The sequence below is a fragment of the Dermacentor silvarum genome, chromosome 1 (genome assembly GCF_013339745.2).
Source record: "Dermacentor silvarum isolate Dsil-2018 chromosome 1, BIME_Dsil_1.4, whole genome shotgun sequence".
Classification (NCBI taxonomy): domain Eukaryota; kingdom Metazoa; phylum Arthropoda; class Arachnida; order Ixodida; family Ixodidae; genus Dermacentor; species Dermacentor silvarum.
In genome coordinates this window covers 196,196,541-196,211,686 of record NC_051154.1, presented here as the reverse complement: position 1 = coordinate 196,211,686, position 15,146 = coordinate 196,196,541, and the positions used below count along the sequence as shown (strand labels likewise).

Here is a 15,146-nt window from a genome sequence, read left to right as displayed (position 1 = left end):
CCCGTCCCCCCACAGCCTTTCGCACGACGGAAAAAGTTGCGTTTGCTTTGTATATATGAAAAGGAGAAAAGAGACGCTTAATTCTGCAGCCCTTCAGGGAGCACGGCGCAGAACGCGCGTTTGCTCTCCGACGTGCGTTCGCCCCCCGTGAAAGCGAGCGTCCTTCGTGCCCTTTCACTCGCACATACAGCGTCCGGAGCGCGGCAACGATTTCATCGCCGTTGACGTCATACGGAACCTCACGGCGACGGTGACGTCGACGGCAGAAGTCTGCTTTGGATTGTCCATATAATTGCTATCGCAATAAAAAACAATCTAAGCTTTCTTAGCGAGGCGGGATTTGAACGTGGGTACTCACGGCGTGAAGGCGAGCGTCATATCCAGTATACGCTATACACCCACGTTTGCAGATATTAGCGCGTGGAACTGGCTTAATTTTGTTTATAACGACGCAGTAAGTCTCTCTCTCTCTCTCTCGCGCGCGCGCACGCACGCACGCACGCACGCACGCACGCACGCACGCACGGACACACTTCGGGCCCTCATATTCTCCGTGTACACTTTCTCCCATTTTGCAACCGTTCTCTCATTTGGCAACCGTTTACCAAATTTAAGTAAAATTTAATGCACTGACGAATTAAAATCCTACTCGAGGGACTGTTCAGAGTGCATTCTGGATTTGGATACTGAGGGATTATCACCTTCATGACCTCTATGATTACCTGTATCCGAGTGGTTGTGCGTCTCGATGCGACCAAGCTCCCTCCCCCTTTATCGCGCCGTGCTTACTTTCCTACAAGTAATTAACTAGGCTTCCTGCTTCTAGCGCATTTGAGCGCATTTTTTTCTGCTTGTTTTTTTTAATATTCTTTTGTAGTTAGTGCAACTTGCGTTTTTTTTTTCGGTTCCTACTGCCGCCCTTTATTTTCCTCTATGTTCATTGTATACATGTGTTCGTATCACCTACTACTACTACTACTACTACTACTACTAATAAATAAATAAATAAATAAATAAATAAATAAATAAATAAATAAATAAATAAATAAATAAATAAATAAATAAATAAATAAATAAATAAATAATTTATTCAGCATGCTCAAGATCAACCATTAGGTCCGAGTTCTGGCGCACGCATACATAAAACAAGAAAACAGAAAAAAAGCAGCAGGGGAATATGAGTAAAAAAACAATGAATAAAAACAATATGGAAAAGAGGAGTGTACATACAGCTAGGCGCACGGTGAATACATAAGAAAAAGGAGGAGAAGGGCAGTTGAACAATATGTGACACTATGACATAACAGTGCAAAGCTCGGAAAAGAACAATGACAACGAGTTGTGAAATATATTAAGATCATGAAACTAAGCATTCTAAAAAAAAAAAAAAGACTCGCCGTGGTTGCTTAGTAGCTAAGGTGTTGGGCTGCTAAGCGCGAGGTCGCGGGATCGAATCCCGGCCACGGCGCCTGCATTTCGATGGGGGCGAAATGCGAAAACACCCGTGTACTTTAATTTTGGTGCAGGTTAAAGAACCCCAAGTGGTCAAAATTGTTCCGGAGTCCCCCCACTATTGCGTGCCTCCCAATTAGATCGTAGTTTTGGCACGTAAAACCCCATAATTTAATTCAATTTTTAAGCATTGTAAAGACTGTATTCTGTGTACGGTTAAGTGCTTTGTGATGACTAGAGACCGGATTTTAGGCAGATGCCTATTTGGTTCCTTGCGCTCCTATCGCCCCACTTTGATATATGAGCATGAATTAGAGGCTAAGAAGGGCTTTTATAGTGCCTATAAATGCCTATTTTGGCGTTTGTGCCTAAATGCCTAAAAATGCCGATTTTTAATATCCGCGCCTATATGAACACTATTTAGCATCAAATTTCACTTTCGAGTGGACTTTTAGACCATTATTCATGTTACCGGGCAACATTGACTGTTCGTAACTCTATGGGGTTCAAATTAGTCCTCTATATTGTCCCTTGCGCTAAGAAAAGAAAGGTGGCACGTGCTTTGTTTCTAAAAGTGCATACAGCGCTCCTTTGGGTGCCTGATTTTGTTGAAACGTTGCTTATTTTGCATGCTGGCTTTGTTTATAACATTCTAAACATTAAATACCATTGAAGTTATTGAGACGAAATGTGTTAAAAACCTTGCGGTAGTGAGTCACAGTTCTATGTACCGTCCCTGTGTGCTGCGCTAAGTGAACATTGAGACATTTGTTGAACGAACGACCGATTGATCGGCTGATACTGAAAGACGATGTTTCAAAAAGATAGCGCTGATGCACGGAGAATGTTTTTATGCTGTACACTAAATATTCGTTAAAAGGAGGTTCACCTGGTAGCTGCACGGCTCAATACAAGTCAAGTCAAGTCAAGTCCTGGGAATACATGGGGATGCATGGGAATACATGGGGATGATAGCAACCTGGGAATACATGGGGATGATAGCAATACATGGGGAATACATGGGGAAAACCTGGGAATACATGGGGATGATAGCAAGAATTACCGAGGTACGCCATGCGAGGTTATCACCCGATTGATTTATGGAGCCTTATACACTGTTGTAGCGCTTTAATACTTGCCACCATGGAATTTAGAAGGTTGACGTGGCACACCGTGCGCGTGCTGAGTAATTAATATTACGTCCGTGGAAGCTGAGCTTCTCCTTGCGCTTCAAGTACGCTGTGGTTGTATGAGGCGCGTGGCAGCCCTCTGCTCAAGTGCAGTTCAACCACCAAATAGGACGCGGCAGGGAGGTTCGAGCCCTTCCCTGTGGAAGTTGGAATTTTTATTTATGCTTATCGTATTTATTTATCTTGTGTAACCATGTCAGGATGCTTAGTATGTTAGCATGTTTATCGATGCTGTGATATTGAATATACGCTTCGTATTTAAGAAATCCTAACGCATTTGCGCAGATTCCTTGCGAGAAAACGTACCATCTGGCACAGCATGAGAAGATGGAAGATCACCTGGCAAAGGTTAAGCGCGACAAGCGCTCAACATCCAAACAGTTGTTTTTGACAACAGCCTTCAAGGACGTCAGGACGAAAGCTTTCAACGTCGATTTGTGCGAGGCCCTTGTGGCTGCAAATATTCCTTGGGTCAAGATTGAAAATACCGCGCTGAATCAATTCCTACAGATATATTGCAACCACAATGTGCCGTCTGAGTCTACGTTGCGGAAGAACTACCTCCGGCTTTTGTATGAAGAAACATTAAGGAGAATCGGAGAAGAGCTTGGCGACTCCTGCATTTGGATTTCCGTAGACGAAACAACAGACGTCAAGGGGCGTTGTCGCTCACTTTCTAGCTGGGAAGCTTGCAGCACACGAGAAGACAAAGGCTTTCCTTGTGTGTTCGAAGCCTCTAGAGAGAACAAATGAGGAGTACGTAGCAAACTTTGTAAACGAATCCCTGAAGGTTCTGTACCCTGCAGGAGTCGAGGACACCAAGGTTCTGTTGCTCTACACAGACGCCGCAGCCTACATGTGCAAGGCATGTAGGCATGTCTACTGAACACCTTCTACCCGCAGATGGTGCATGTCACATGCCTAGCAGATGCGCTTCACCATGTTTGTGAAGAACTGAAGAAACACTTTATTGACATCAACGAGCTCATTGCTTGAGCCAAGGCCGTGTTCCGGAAGGCACCCTCTCGGGTGCGCTTGTTCAAGGAGAAGTTGCCGGACGTACCCCATTCTGCTAGAGCCCATCGTCACACGTTGAGGAACATGTCTAGAAACTGTTGAGTATTACAACTGCTACTTTTCAGACATCAAGGTCGAGATTAATGGCTTTTCAGGTGACGAGAATGCTGCAGTCAGGAAGGCTCAAGCTGTACTCGCTGTGGATAGCCTCCAAGGAGACCTCGCCTAATTGTGCGCCAACTTTACGTTCCTCGCAAACACTATCAAAAAACTTGAAAGTTCGGGAGAAACTCTAATTACGAACATTGCGCTAATTCTCCATGCACAGCAAAGAATCGTTGCCGTTCCTGAAGGACCAGTAGCCGAAAAGGCAGGTGCGAAGTTACAGTCGGTCTTGGACAAGAACGTGGGATTTTCTGCTCTTAAAGAAGTTTCAGGAGTCCTTGCTGGGGAGCACTCTAGGATCCCAGTGTCGGTTAAGCCATCAAATGTTCCCAAGTACAACTAGGCTCCAATAACATCTGTCGACATCGAGCTTTCCTTCTCAGCATGCAGCATCAGCGACAAGAGGCACAATTTTGAATCCAAAAATCTGAAGATGGTTGTAGTTTGCTATTGTTTCCACAATTATCACACTGATTCTTAGACTACGGTCCGTGTGCTCTCCGAACAGATTTCTTCAAACATGTGCACTTCAAATGGGCGGAAGTGTATTTGGCAGTGTTGGGGTGTCTTGGCTTGTACAATTCGGATAATGTCATTGTATATGGGAAAATTGCCAGACTTATACCTAACAGTCCTCATGTAAGAACATGTTATTTCTTGATAAATCGTCGTCTCTCTTGCATTTATTATTTGCCTGTTTTTGTTGTGTCTTAATTTAATTGCGGCAGGCTGACATAAAGTAGCGCTTTTTTAATCAGTATTCCCAGCTTTCAACTATTGTTTTTCATGCCTGTTTCATTATATGCGACGCTCGAGTAAGCGACCGTGGCTATTTAACATGAATATGAGCAGTGTGCTTGTTGAATTAAGCCAATTGATCGTCATTAGTCCCACAGTTTTATGGGACAAGTGCACGGCTATGTTCAACTTTTGCCGCCTTTGTGCCGTCATAAACAAAAACAATAAAATTTTTTGCTTTCCTGTCGTAGATACAGGTCGCACACGTGTTCGTTTCAAGTTATTTGCATTTATGTAAAAAATTATCGTGCCTAGATTTACGACGTTGGAGGCCTAAAACGTTGTTTTGCCTGCGTATTTTGGTGCCTAAAACGGGCTTATTTAATGCCTAAAAATCTGGCCTCTAGTGATGACAGGTAAGAACATGGAAAGGTCTATGTTTTCTGGTGATTTCGTGCGAAATGCGAAACATGATCCAACTGAGAAGTTCGGGGCAGGTGAGGGTACCGTGAAGGAGTTTGAAAATAAACAGATGGTCAGCGCGATTACGTCGGCAGCGAAGTAAGGGCAATTACAGTAATCCAACAGTGCTAGAACATGGTCGAGTATCCATGTTAGCAAAGCGGTGATATATGCTTAGAAACCTTTTCCGCACCCAATTTATAATGTCACCATAGGATCTAGAAATGCCAATCCAGACGACCAACGCGCATTCGAGTTGAGTTGTGCGCGCTGCAGTTTCAAGTTAAATACAGAAAAAAACACAAACAGTTTTACACATCTGAGGGAAAGTGGAAGTATTCAAAGAGTTATTAGACATAGATGCCAATACTGCGGCAAATATAATGCCGTAAGCTTTGAAAATTGCGGAGAGGATGCCTTCAGGGTAGCAGGATAGGGAAGGCTTCAAGCGCTTAAGGCATTCGCTGATGAGCTTTTCATCAAACACAACACTAGATGGAGGAGCCGTTGTGTGCTGCTGACTGACACCAGCATTGAAACTTGAAGCTTTATATGCTCGCGGATGCTCGTCTCATTTAGTTTCATACTTATTACGATAGCTTAGTCTGAAACTCTGTAGCTCGTCATGATAGCTGTCTAGGGGACTTATGCGGTCACAGACAAAACTCTCATGCCTCAGTGAGGCTTCCGCCTCTGAAAAACCAATGGTATCCGCCCCACGGCTTACAGCAATCTAAGCATTTTGATGGACAGTTTCACCGCGTGCACGGATTTATGGGGTAGCGTGAGCTTGTCACTAATTAAGCGACGCGCTTGGCGCTGCTAACTGTCGTTTCGGGACAAACTCAGCAATGCGAGCGCAAATGAAATGTGTGCTCTGTATCAGTACAACGGAAACGCTAAAACGGTGCTCGAGGCTGAGCATATACGTCGAAGCTGGAGGTCTGCATGGCGAGGCATAACAGACGGGGTTGATAATCACGTGACTCGGCACAATGCACTGAGTCACTGCTGTCACCAAAAAGGCCTGCAGCTGAAACAGCTAAGCAGCCCAAGCATCATGCACACAATAAACTGTGCCACTCACTTCGCGTACTCCGACACACACTGCAGGTTATAGTGTTACGAAGATCGACTGCCGACTTTTTGTTTTCTGTGAGACAACAATCCAAATACTAAAGAATTCAAATAAACTCGAAATGCGGCCGCCGCAGCCGGCATTCGATCCCGCGACCTCGTGCTTAGCAGCGCAACACCATAGCCGCTAAGCCACCGCAGCGGGTCCAAATACTAAAGAACGACAAGTGCAACGAAAAACTGAAAGTCATTTCTTCAATAGCATAAGCTAAACAGACTTATTTGATTGTGTACTTGGTGACAAACGCCACAATACAATGTATGGCAGCGCTTCAAAGAAGCCATCATTCACAGTTATGGACGTCCCGCGGCGCGCAGGCCAAGTAAATCGACCTAAAAGAGAGATGGCGAGAATTGGGGCTTTTATTCAAGCCTGTCGCTGCCCAGAGGTGCACTGGCCGGCATTGCTGTCATACCCTGCATATGCGTTAAGAACGTTGCGTGTATTTTCTGGAGAGAAAAAGAGAGAGAAAAAAATTGTTCCGCGTCGTTCAACTCGAATTGCGAAGACGAGCGTGACCGGCCCCCACCAGCACGCTAAGACAAGCCTAGCAAATTCATTCTCACGATGTCCTCGCAAAAGAGAACCACGACGTGACGCGAAGGCGTGAAAGAGACGTTTCGCAGCACGCGCCGAAAACCTGTCCACGTGCCGCCGACACACTCGGAAGATACGCGTGAGCGTAATTACAAAGAGTACGTCTCTCGGTCGTGTATACAACCGAACGCAATCGCACCACGGTGTTGATGAAATCGCATATACAGAGCCCCGCGTGGTCTGCACAATTACAGAAACGACGCTGCGGCCTGTCCTTGCACCTCATTTCGTGATGCTGCCCATTGACGAAAGAGTACTACGGAAATCTCCTTTTTGTTTCTGTTTCTTTGGGTTTTTTTTCCTTAACGCTTCGCTGTTGTATACTTTGCTTTAGTGCGGTCGTTTTCACATCCGTAAACAAATACCATTCCAATAGCCTTATCAAACGAGGCTGGCGCCTTGCATCACGTATATGTGGGTCGGCACGCACTGCTAATATCGATGGGCGCCGCCGATACCGGTACGTGCGAGGGACCCCGACGGCCTGCGGGGAAAACAGCGCACTGCGCCTCCTCACCAAATCTTCGGCGATGTTATAGCAACGAGCGCTTCCCCTGCTCCGGCCGGTACGTGCCCGGCTACCGGCCGGAGCAAGGGAGGTGGCATCCATCTGCGGCATTGAATCCGTCACCGGCCACAAGCTGGTTAGAACTAACTCGATTACTTCACACATCACCTGTACACTATGTCCCGAAAAAAGGTTCTCCAAGTGGCAGCCGTGACCGGTATTGGTGTGAGGTCTTGCGGCTACGCTTTAGTTGCCGGCGCTGGACCAAGCAGCAGGACTGCTTTAAAAGTATAGATGATTCTACGAACTCTAGACATTCTACAGTACTTGAACAGACCAGCGTCCACGACAGTAGCGTTACTATAAAGCCTAATTTTTTGTTATTATATTTTTATTCATGTACCCTAAAGGCCCTTTTACAGGCATTACATAGGGGGTTGAGAAAAACAACAACAAATAATGAACATTATACATAGCACAGCAATAAAAGGAAGAAATTCTACACGGAATGCAAGATACGTGATCACAAATACTACAAGATTGAGATATACAAATACAAGATTGAAATACACAAATACAGGTTTGAATTAGAAGCTAAACATATAGGTCGTGGAAAGGCTTTTTATTTATCAGTATGCATCCAGCACTTCAGTTTACTAACAAAAGCATCGTGATTGGTCTCGGAAGCGATTTCAGCTGGCAGTCTGTTCCAATGATAGATGGCAAGGAATAGTGGTGACTGATGCATAAGTTTAGTACGAGCGAACTTTGGCTGCACTTTAAGAGGGTGATCTAATCGGGGAAAGACGCGAAGGGCCGGTTTAATATGAGCTTCTGTGAATGCCGAGGGATTATGATATAGTCAGTGAAAGTGAGATAGCAGTGCAACTAGTCTTCTTTTTTTGAGCATGCATAAATTTAGAGATAATTTCATATCAGTTACGCTGTAGTAACGAGAATATTTTTTCATGACAAATCTAGCAGCCTTATTCTGTAGCGATTCTAGCTTGTTGTTGAGGTATTCTTGATCCGGATTCCAAATGATAGCGGCATATTCCAATTGCGGTCTAACTAAAGTAATAATGTATGCTAAAAGCTTGGTCGCCTGGTTTGCGGAATACAGGTGGCGCCTGACAAAGCCGAGGGTTTTGGACGCTTTGCTACTTACGTGATCGATGTGCTGGTGCCACGTCAGGTCTGAAGAAATGTGAACGCCTAAATATTTCACTGTGGACACTTTTTCAATGGCCGCGTTATTAATAGTGTAAGAGCAAGTATGGGGTACACTGGTTTTGGTAAATGTCATTGCTTTTGTTTTGGAGATGTTTATAGCCATCTGCCATTTTTCACACCACCTAGCGATTTCATCAAGGTCCGACTGCAGCAAATTAGTGTCATCAGAGTTATTAATCTTTCTATAAATAACACAGTCGTCAGCAAATAACCGAACAGTGGAAGTAAGGTTATTGCTTAAATCATTAATGTAGATAGGGAACAGTGCTGGTCCAAGCACCGATCCCTGAGGCGCGCCAGATTTCACAGGTATTAGTGTGGAGCAATGTTCATTTGCAGAAACAAACTGCTGTCGGTTAGCTAGAAAACTGACGATCCAGTTCATCACATTCCTGTTTATATTAAGGTTATCCAGTTTCAGTATAAGACGATTATGAGCCACCTTATCAAACGCTTTTGCGAAGTCAATGAATACAGCGTCTATTTTAATTAGGTTGTGTAAAGCGTCGTGAAGGTCATATTTTTTTGGGAGGGGGGAGGTTATGCCGTTTTGGCAGAAACCTTTTTCTTTCTTTCTTCCTTTCTTTCTTTCTTTCTTTCTTACTTTAAAATATTAAATTCAATTTTGGGTTTCACTTGCCAAAACCAAGAGCTGATTATGATGCTCGCCGTAGTGGGGGACTGCGGATTATTTTCGACCAGAGAGTGCTATTATTCGACGTGCACCCAACGTGCGGTACGCGGGCGTTCTTGCAGTTCGCCCCCAACGGTTTCTTTTTTTATAGCACCAGCTGTTTCGGGGCGTCAACAGACGACTACTTTGCTTCGGGTGTCTTGTTCCTCTACATGGCCTCCTCACTTTGCACCACAGAGTGACCCGTGGCGCGTTTCTGCAAAACGCTCCCTTCAGCTATGCCATGTAAGCTGAATGCCGAAAGTGACATCGTTTTCAGAACTAAATGCCAGAGAATAAGTAATAATGTCGTTAGTCAAATTTGCTTTGAGGCTATTGTGAATTGAGCTGTAAGTAAATGTTACAATCTATAGATACGGCTGGTCACGGCTAGGCCTAGAATGCATTCATCAGCAGTATGCTTTACGTAACCGTAGCAAAAATGTGTTCCGTGCTGAGTTCGGACGAGAATGAAATGCACTATAGTCACAAGAATGTGCCGGAGCCATTTCTTATCAACCACGATAGTTGTTACAAAACGACTTTCTCGACATATTGTGCTAAGTCGACGAAGTCTCGGTGGACACGTGTTGCCGATGTAGAAAGAAGAAAAAAGAAACGAAGAAAAAAATACATATAAATAAAGAAAGAAAGAGCGAAAGAAAAAAAAAGAGAGGGATATTTCGTGAAATTATTGAAATGAAAATAACAGGTAGTCACAAAAAATGGTAACGGTTTCTCTTTTTCACGTAATAGTAATAATAATTACGTGTAAAGGAACTCCAGAACCTTTTCATTCCGAATAATAATAATATAATAATAATAATAATAATAATAATAATAATAATAATAATATAATAATAATAATAATAATAATAATAATAATAATAATAATAATAATAATAATAATAATAATAATAATAATAATAATAATAAACCAGTCAGCTTCAAGGAGGCGGAAGAGGAGGTCACGCGGAGGTCCGCAATGTACGACCCATATAAATTCACTGCATAACTTCAAAACTTAACTCCGGGTCCGACTTCCTTTCTGTCGAATGTAGTATCTTGCTCAAACCGCCTCGTTCCTTGATTTTCAACAGAGCCCCGCCGGGTATTGACGAGGGGGTCGGCATTCTTCTACTAAATCTGTTCCTTTTACTAAAATGTTTGTTAGCACATACCCAAAATGTGATTTTCACATGCCGAGTGGCATTTGAAGGCGTGACCGTATACAAATCGATGCCGTACTCGTTTAAGCGTCGCTTACACGAACTACTTTTTGACACAAACTGCAATATATGCGATCGCCACTCTGTAGTGTGTGCAATGTGCGCAACGTCTTACACCATGCTTGGTGCAAGAGCAGTCCTCAAATCAGCTTAAAATGTTTACATTTACGTGGCAGCTACTTCAAGCTGCGTGTAAAATTGTTTTGGACCTTGCATCAGCGCTGCTAGTGCTTTGCGCGCAACAAAGGCGCTATTACTCTTCCTCGTGGACACTGGTGTGAACCAACCGCTCTAGGTGAACATGGCATCACATATGTTTTTTTTTTTTTTTTTTTAATCCGGAGTAACATGCCAGGCATATCGCCAAGTTTTCAGCACCTTCGATTTACCATTTCCTACATCCATTGAAGCATGCCTTCGTTTTTGATAACGCATAAAATACTTCAGATATATCTTTACAGATAAGAGAAAACACATACACTATACCGCAGCACGCCAAGAAGTATTTACGTTGCAGAAAGTGCACATATTTTAATTTGAGATTGAGAGAAAGCGTACTGGGGGCTCACAGTTTTGTAAATTAGCCATGCTTCACAAGAAACAGCAGGCGAAACACAGTATATAGAAACAAACACAGGCACGAGTTCAAGAATACTTTTGAATCAAAGTTTTGATCCTTAACATCAAAGATGAAAGAATGTCGTTTTGAATTACTGTTCGTGTCGCCTGGAGAGTGCTGAGGCCCTAACGAGGAAACTTAATGGTCTCCGCAATCTATAATGAGACTCAAAATTGCAAGCAGAGTTCTTTACGCCTGTGAGCAGCCGTGTCGCAACTTCGGCATGCTTATTCGCGGTCTCGAATCAGTCAGGCACGCTCGGTTGCTTGAAGCACGCACGCAGAACGCAAACACGATCGACAGCATGTTTTATAATCGGTCAATTAGCGGTGATGAGCTCTAAATTGTGACACGCTTGCACCGCTTGTGGCAAGGAGGAAAACAAAGCATTAGAAATGTGTACCTATGCTTTCGCCATAAAGCTGAATCCTCTTATGACTTTTAATGAATTCTCGAAACTGGCGAGGATCGACTGCAGTGCAGTACATCTCCATTAAAAAAATAATAATCATAATGAAAGAGTGTAGCGCGCCTCTCAAATGATAGGATGCGTCCCACAACTACGTGGAGATATATATCGAGAATTGTTAGCTCAGTGACAGTGATCAATGACACGTCAATGTAGCGCACATCAGTGCCCTGAGGGTTGTAACTAACCTGGGGCCGACTTTACAAAGATTTTTGCTTGTAAGTGCTATTTGCCATTGGCTGGCTGCTCTCGCTAGTGTAACGTCCAACATCACGGTTGGCTGACACCTGCCCTTCCGAAGAATTATAGCTTAAGAACTTTTTGCGAATTAGGGCCCTGGTGTGGACGCGATATTTCATAGCGGCTGCGAGGAATTCAGTTTCGGAAGGTAAAAAAAAAAAAAAAAGCGATATTGCTGGGATTTAACATTTCAAAGTAACACAGCGGCTGGGAGAGACGCCAGAAGTGGGAGCTTCGGAATAATTCCGATAGCCTGGGCGTCCACCTACAGCCCGGTATATACGCGAGCCTGCTTGCATGTCGCCCCCGTCGGAATGCGGCCCCGTGACTGGGCATCAAACCCGCGACCTCATGCTTGGCAGCAGAGCGCCATATACAGCCACTGAGTCATCGCGGCGGGTGCGAAAGGCTTGGGGAATATGTTCGGCGTCCTGGCATTATTCGACGTATATACAGCCGAATTCTCGATACACGGACATTTTTGCAACGACTCAGAATGAAATGTGATTGCCAAGTAACTAGGCAATCGAGTCATGCGATGTCGTGCCGAGCAGCGGTACAAGTTCGTAGCATGAGTCGGCACGGCGATGGAATTTTAGCGCACGCTTAGTGCTGGGAGCAAGTGGGATCTCACTCGTCGCGCTCAGTTTTCTGCTGTCCTTGGAGAGTTAAGCCCGGTCTCTTGACCTCGCGTGTGTGTGCACCAAAGCATGTCGCTTTCCGTTCTCAAGGCAGATAGTGTTGCTCGCTGTAATACGGCTCCCCCTTTCAAATGTTTGCTCGATTCGAGATCCACCCATCAGATGCGCGGGCCAGGACTCGCCCTTGTATACAGAGCTTTGACTCCAAACCCTTGATGTAGCACTCTAGCGGTCGAATGCGAAAAATACCGGCTGGCAGTCGACGAGGCCACCGAACGAAGGCTGGGCTCTGCATACCCACTCTCAGCAGCATCGAAAGGACGTAAAACGAAGGAGCAACTTGGTACTGTGATTCATCATGTTTTTCTCACGCCTGGCTTCTCCTGCGGGAGAGAAAGTGAACTTCTCGAACGGCACGCGCAGTGCCAGCACACGCGTGTACAAACATTCGGGGTAAGCGAATGCAGCCAGCTGAGATACTCCCCCCCCCCCCCCCCCCCTTTTTTTTTTTATAGGTTTTCGCTTTCTTCGCACTTGCGTTTGCGTTTCGCTATAGCGTCGCTGAGTACACATTGGTTGACAGCTCCGGGGGTGCGGCGTTTGTAGCCGAGCTCTCCCCCGGCGTTCTTTCACCTTGAACCAAGGTCACGCTGGTGCAAGTTGAAAAAAAAAAAAGGCATCTTTTCTGTTTATCTGATAAGGCCACTGAAACATCGCGGCGATGGGCGGTGGAAACGTATAGGGTGTCAAAGCCGCGCAGTCGCCACTATTGCGACGCGCTCCTCCAATTTCCCCGGCTGCGCCACAACATTTGTCGCGGGCTTAGTTGTGACGGATTGGAGGCCGCCACGATTAATTTACCTTTGGCGTATACGCGCGCCCTCGGCAATTTTCTTTCTCCTTGCTTTAGACGTGCAAGTCGCAGCAGGTGCCGTATAGGACAAAACGGGGAATGATCGAAAGATGTCATGCTGAGTGTTGTTTGTCACAAGGAAGACACAACCTCCGATATACGTCGACGCCGAAAGAGCGGTGAACTGCATGCACATCACCCGAACGATGACTCGCATTGTTTACCAGAAGACGCCGATACGGAGATAATAATATGGCGAGGAAGAGAAACAGCCGGAGACGTAAAAAGAAATGACCCTGCCCGTGCCACCAAATTTTGCGGGAAGACGTTGCTACAAGAAGTTTGAAAGAAGGTAAGACAAACGTGGTAACGAAAAAAGTGCCTTCAAGAGTACAAAGTGCAAAGGCTGATGGATAGCACGCCACCGGACTTTTCAATTAGTTGGCGTTAATGAAGGGCGTCCGGCATAAGAATTCGTTGTTTACACACTTCGATACGAGAGATACGCGAATGTTAAGTTCGCACATCCCTCGTTCTAGTTTGTGTTTCTGATTTATCTGTGAGTGGTCAAGCTCGCTAATGTGCGATCCTCTTTTTTTTTTTTTTTTTTTTGGGGGGGGGGGGGGGAGGGTTGTTTTGATTGGTCGACTGAGCTTTTATTTTCCAAACCAAGACATACTATACAGAGAGACGTCGTAGCGGAGAGCTCCGGATAAATTCTGAGCACCAGGAATTCTTTAACGTGCACGTAAAATCTAAATACCCGCGCCTTTTCACATACTGTCTCCACAAGACTGTGCCTGCCGCCGTCGGGAATCGCACACTCGATCGGATTCATGCTTGGCAGCAGAGCCCCATAGACACTGAGCCACCACCTCAGAGAAGGTCAGACTGCGCATGTCGTGCCCTTTTCTCTGTTTACTAGAGAAAATAAACTATATACTCCAGCCCACGAAGGAAAGCGATGATTTCTAAGCTGCACGAATTTTCTTGCGAGAGCTTTTGTGAGGATGACAACAGTGGCAGCGGCAACAGTACCAACAAATAAAATGACAAACTTCGAGAAGCGCATGCAAATATATGCCGAGTGGAAACTCGCAGGATAGCAGTACTCACCAGCATCGGGCGCTTTACAACTCAGCTAGCATAAAGGAGCGGCGCCTTGTGCCACTTCCTTTCCGCACGCTTCGCCTGAGCCCTTGCGTCAGTGAAAGCGAAGACTTTTTTTTTTCTCTTTCTTCGTGATCGATTGCTCACAGCAGCTCGACCAGTGCGCCTGTCCTATATATCCTCCGTGGCACGCTTAGTTTCGCAGTATTCCATGCCGAGATACGATTCTTTTTTTTACCGGCCTTGAGCGGTGCAGTGCTTGTCTCGGCCGGGGAGAGAGCGTCGGTTGTATTGAGACGCGCGCTGGTTTGACGTGTGTGGCGTTCACTCGTACTGGCGCGGCGGAATGCGGTTGGCGGCTGCGCTCAGCGAAGCGTCGCTAACCGCTCGGGGTCGGAGATCGAGGCGGTAACCGCAGCAGGTACGCCGGACAGCATCTCAACTCTACAATCTGTTATTTTTTTATAGAAAACGCACGCTCACACGCAAACACACAAGACCACGCACGAGTTCGCCACTGAAGCGACAAATAACGAATGAGGCTGAGACCTTTGTCAGGCTTTGTACCTTTAGTCTGCGCCTCCCCTTGCTTGCATGAACGAGAAACAAATATTTATTTAAGTTACAAAATTTGGGAGTTTCGCCCGAAGGGCGAACTCCCAAATTGACAGTGATAGCAAGGTTTGTGATAGCAAGGTTCAGTGATAGCAAGGTCTATCCCTTGACAGTGATAGCAAGGTTTAGAATTGCGCACGAACTTCTCGGATCATTCTCTAACTTTACTGGGGTGCGGCATGGCGCGATGCGGCACG

General features: G+C 45.3%; 3 protein-coding genes across 18 annotated transcripts in view; 2 read left to right on the top strand and 1 right to left on the bottom strand.

Moving 5' to 3' along the window:
* The window catches only part of LOC119436607 (nose resistant to fluoxetine protein 6-like), a 211,581-nt gene that overhangs the window by 46,489 nt on the left and 149,946 nt on the right, over nucleotides 1-15,146 (bottom strand). The gene's annotated exons all lie outside the window — the stretch shown is intronic.
* LOC125941562 (uncharacterized) overlaps nucleotides 1-15,146 on the top strand; it is a 138,288-nt gene that overhangs the window by 71,330 nt on the left and 51,812 nt on the right. The gene's annotated exons all lie outside the window — the stretch shown is intronic.
* LOC119436609 (helicase SKI2W-like) overlaps nucleotides 1-15,146 on the top strand; it is a 285,769-nt gene that overhangs the window by 236,977 nt on the left and 33,646 nt on the right. The window lies entirely within an intron of this gene.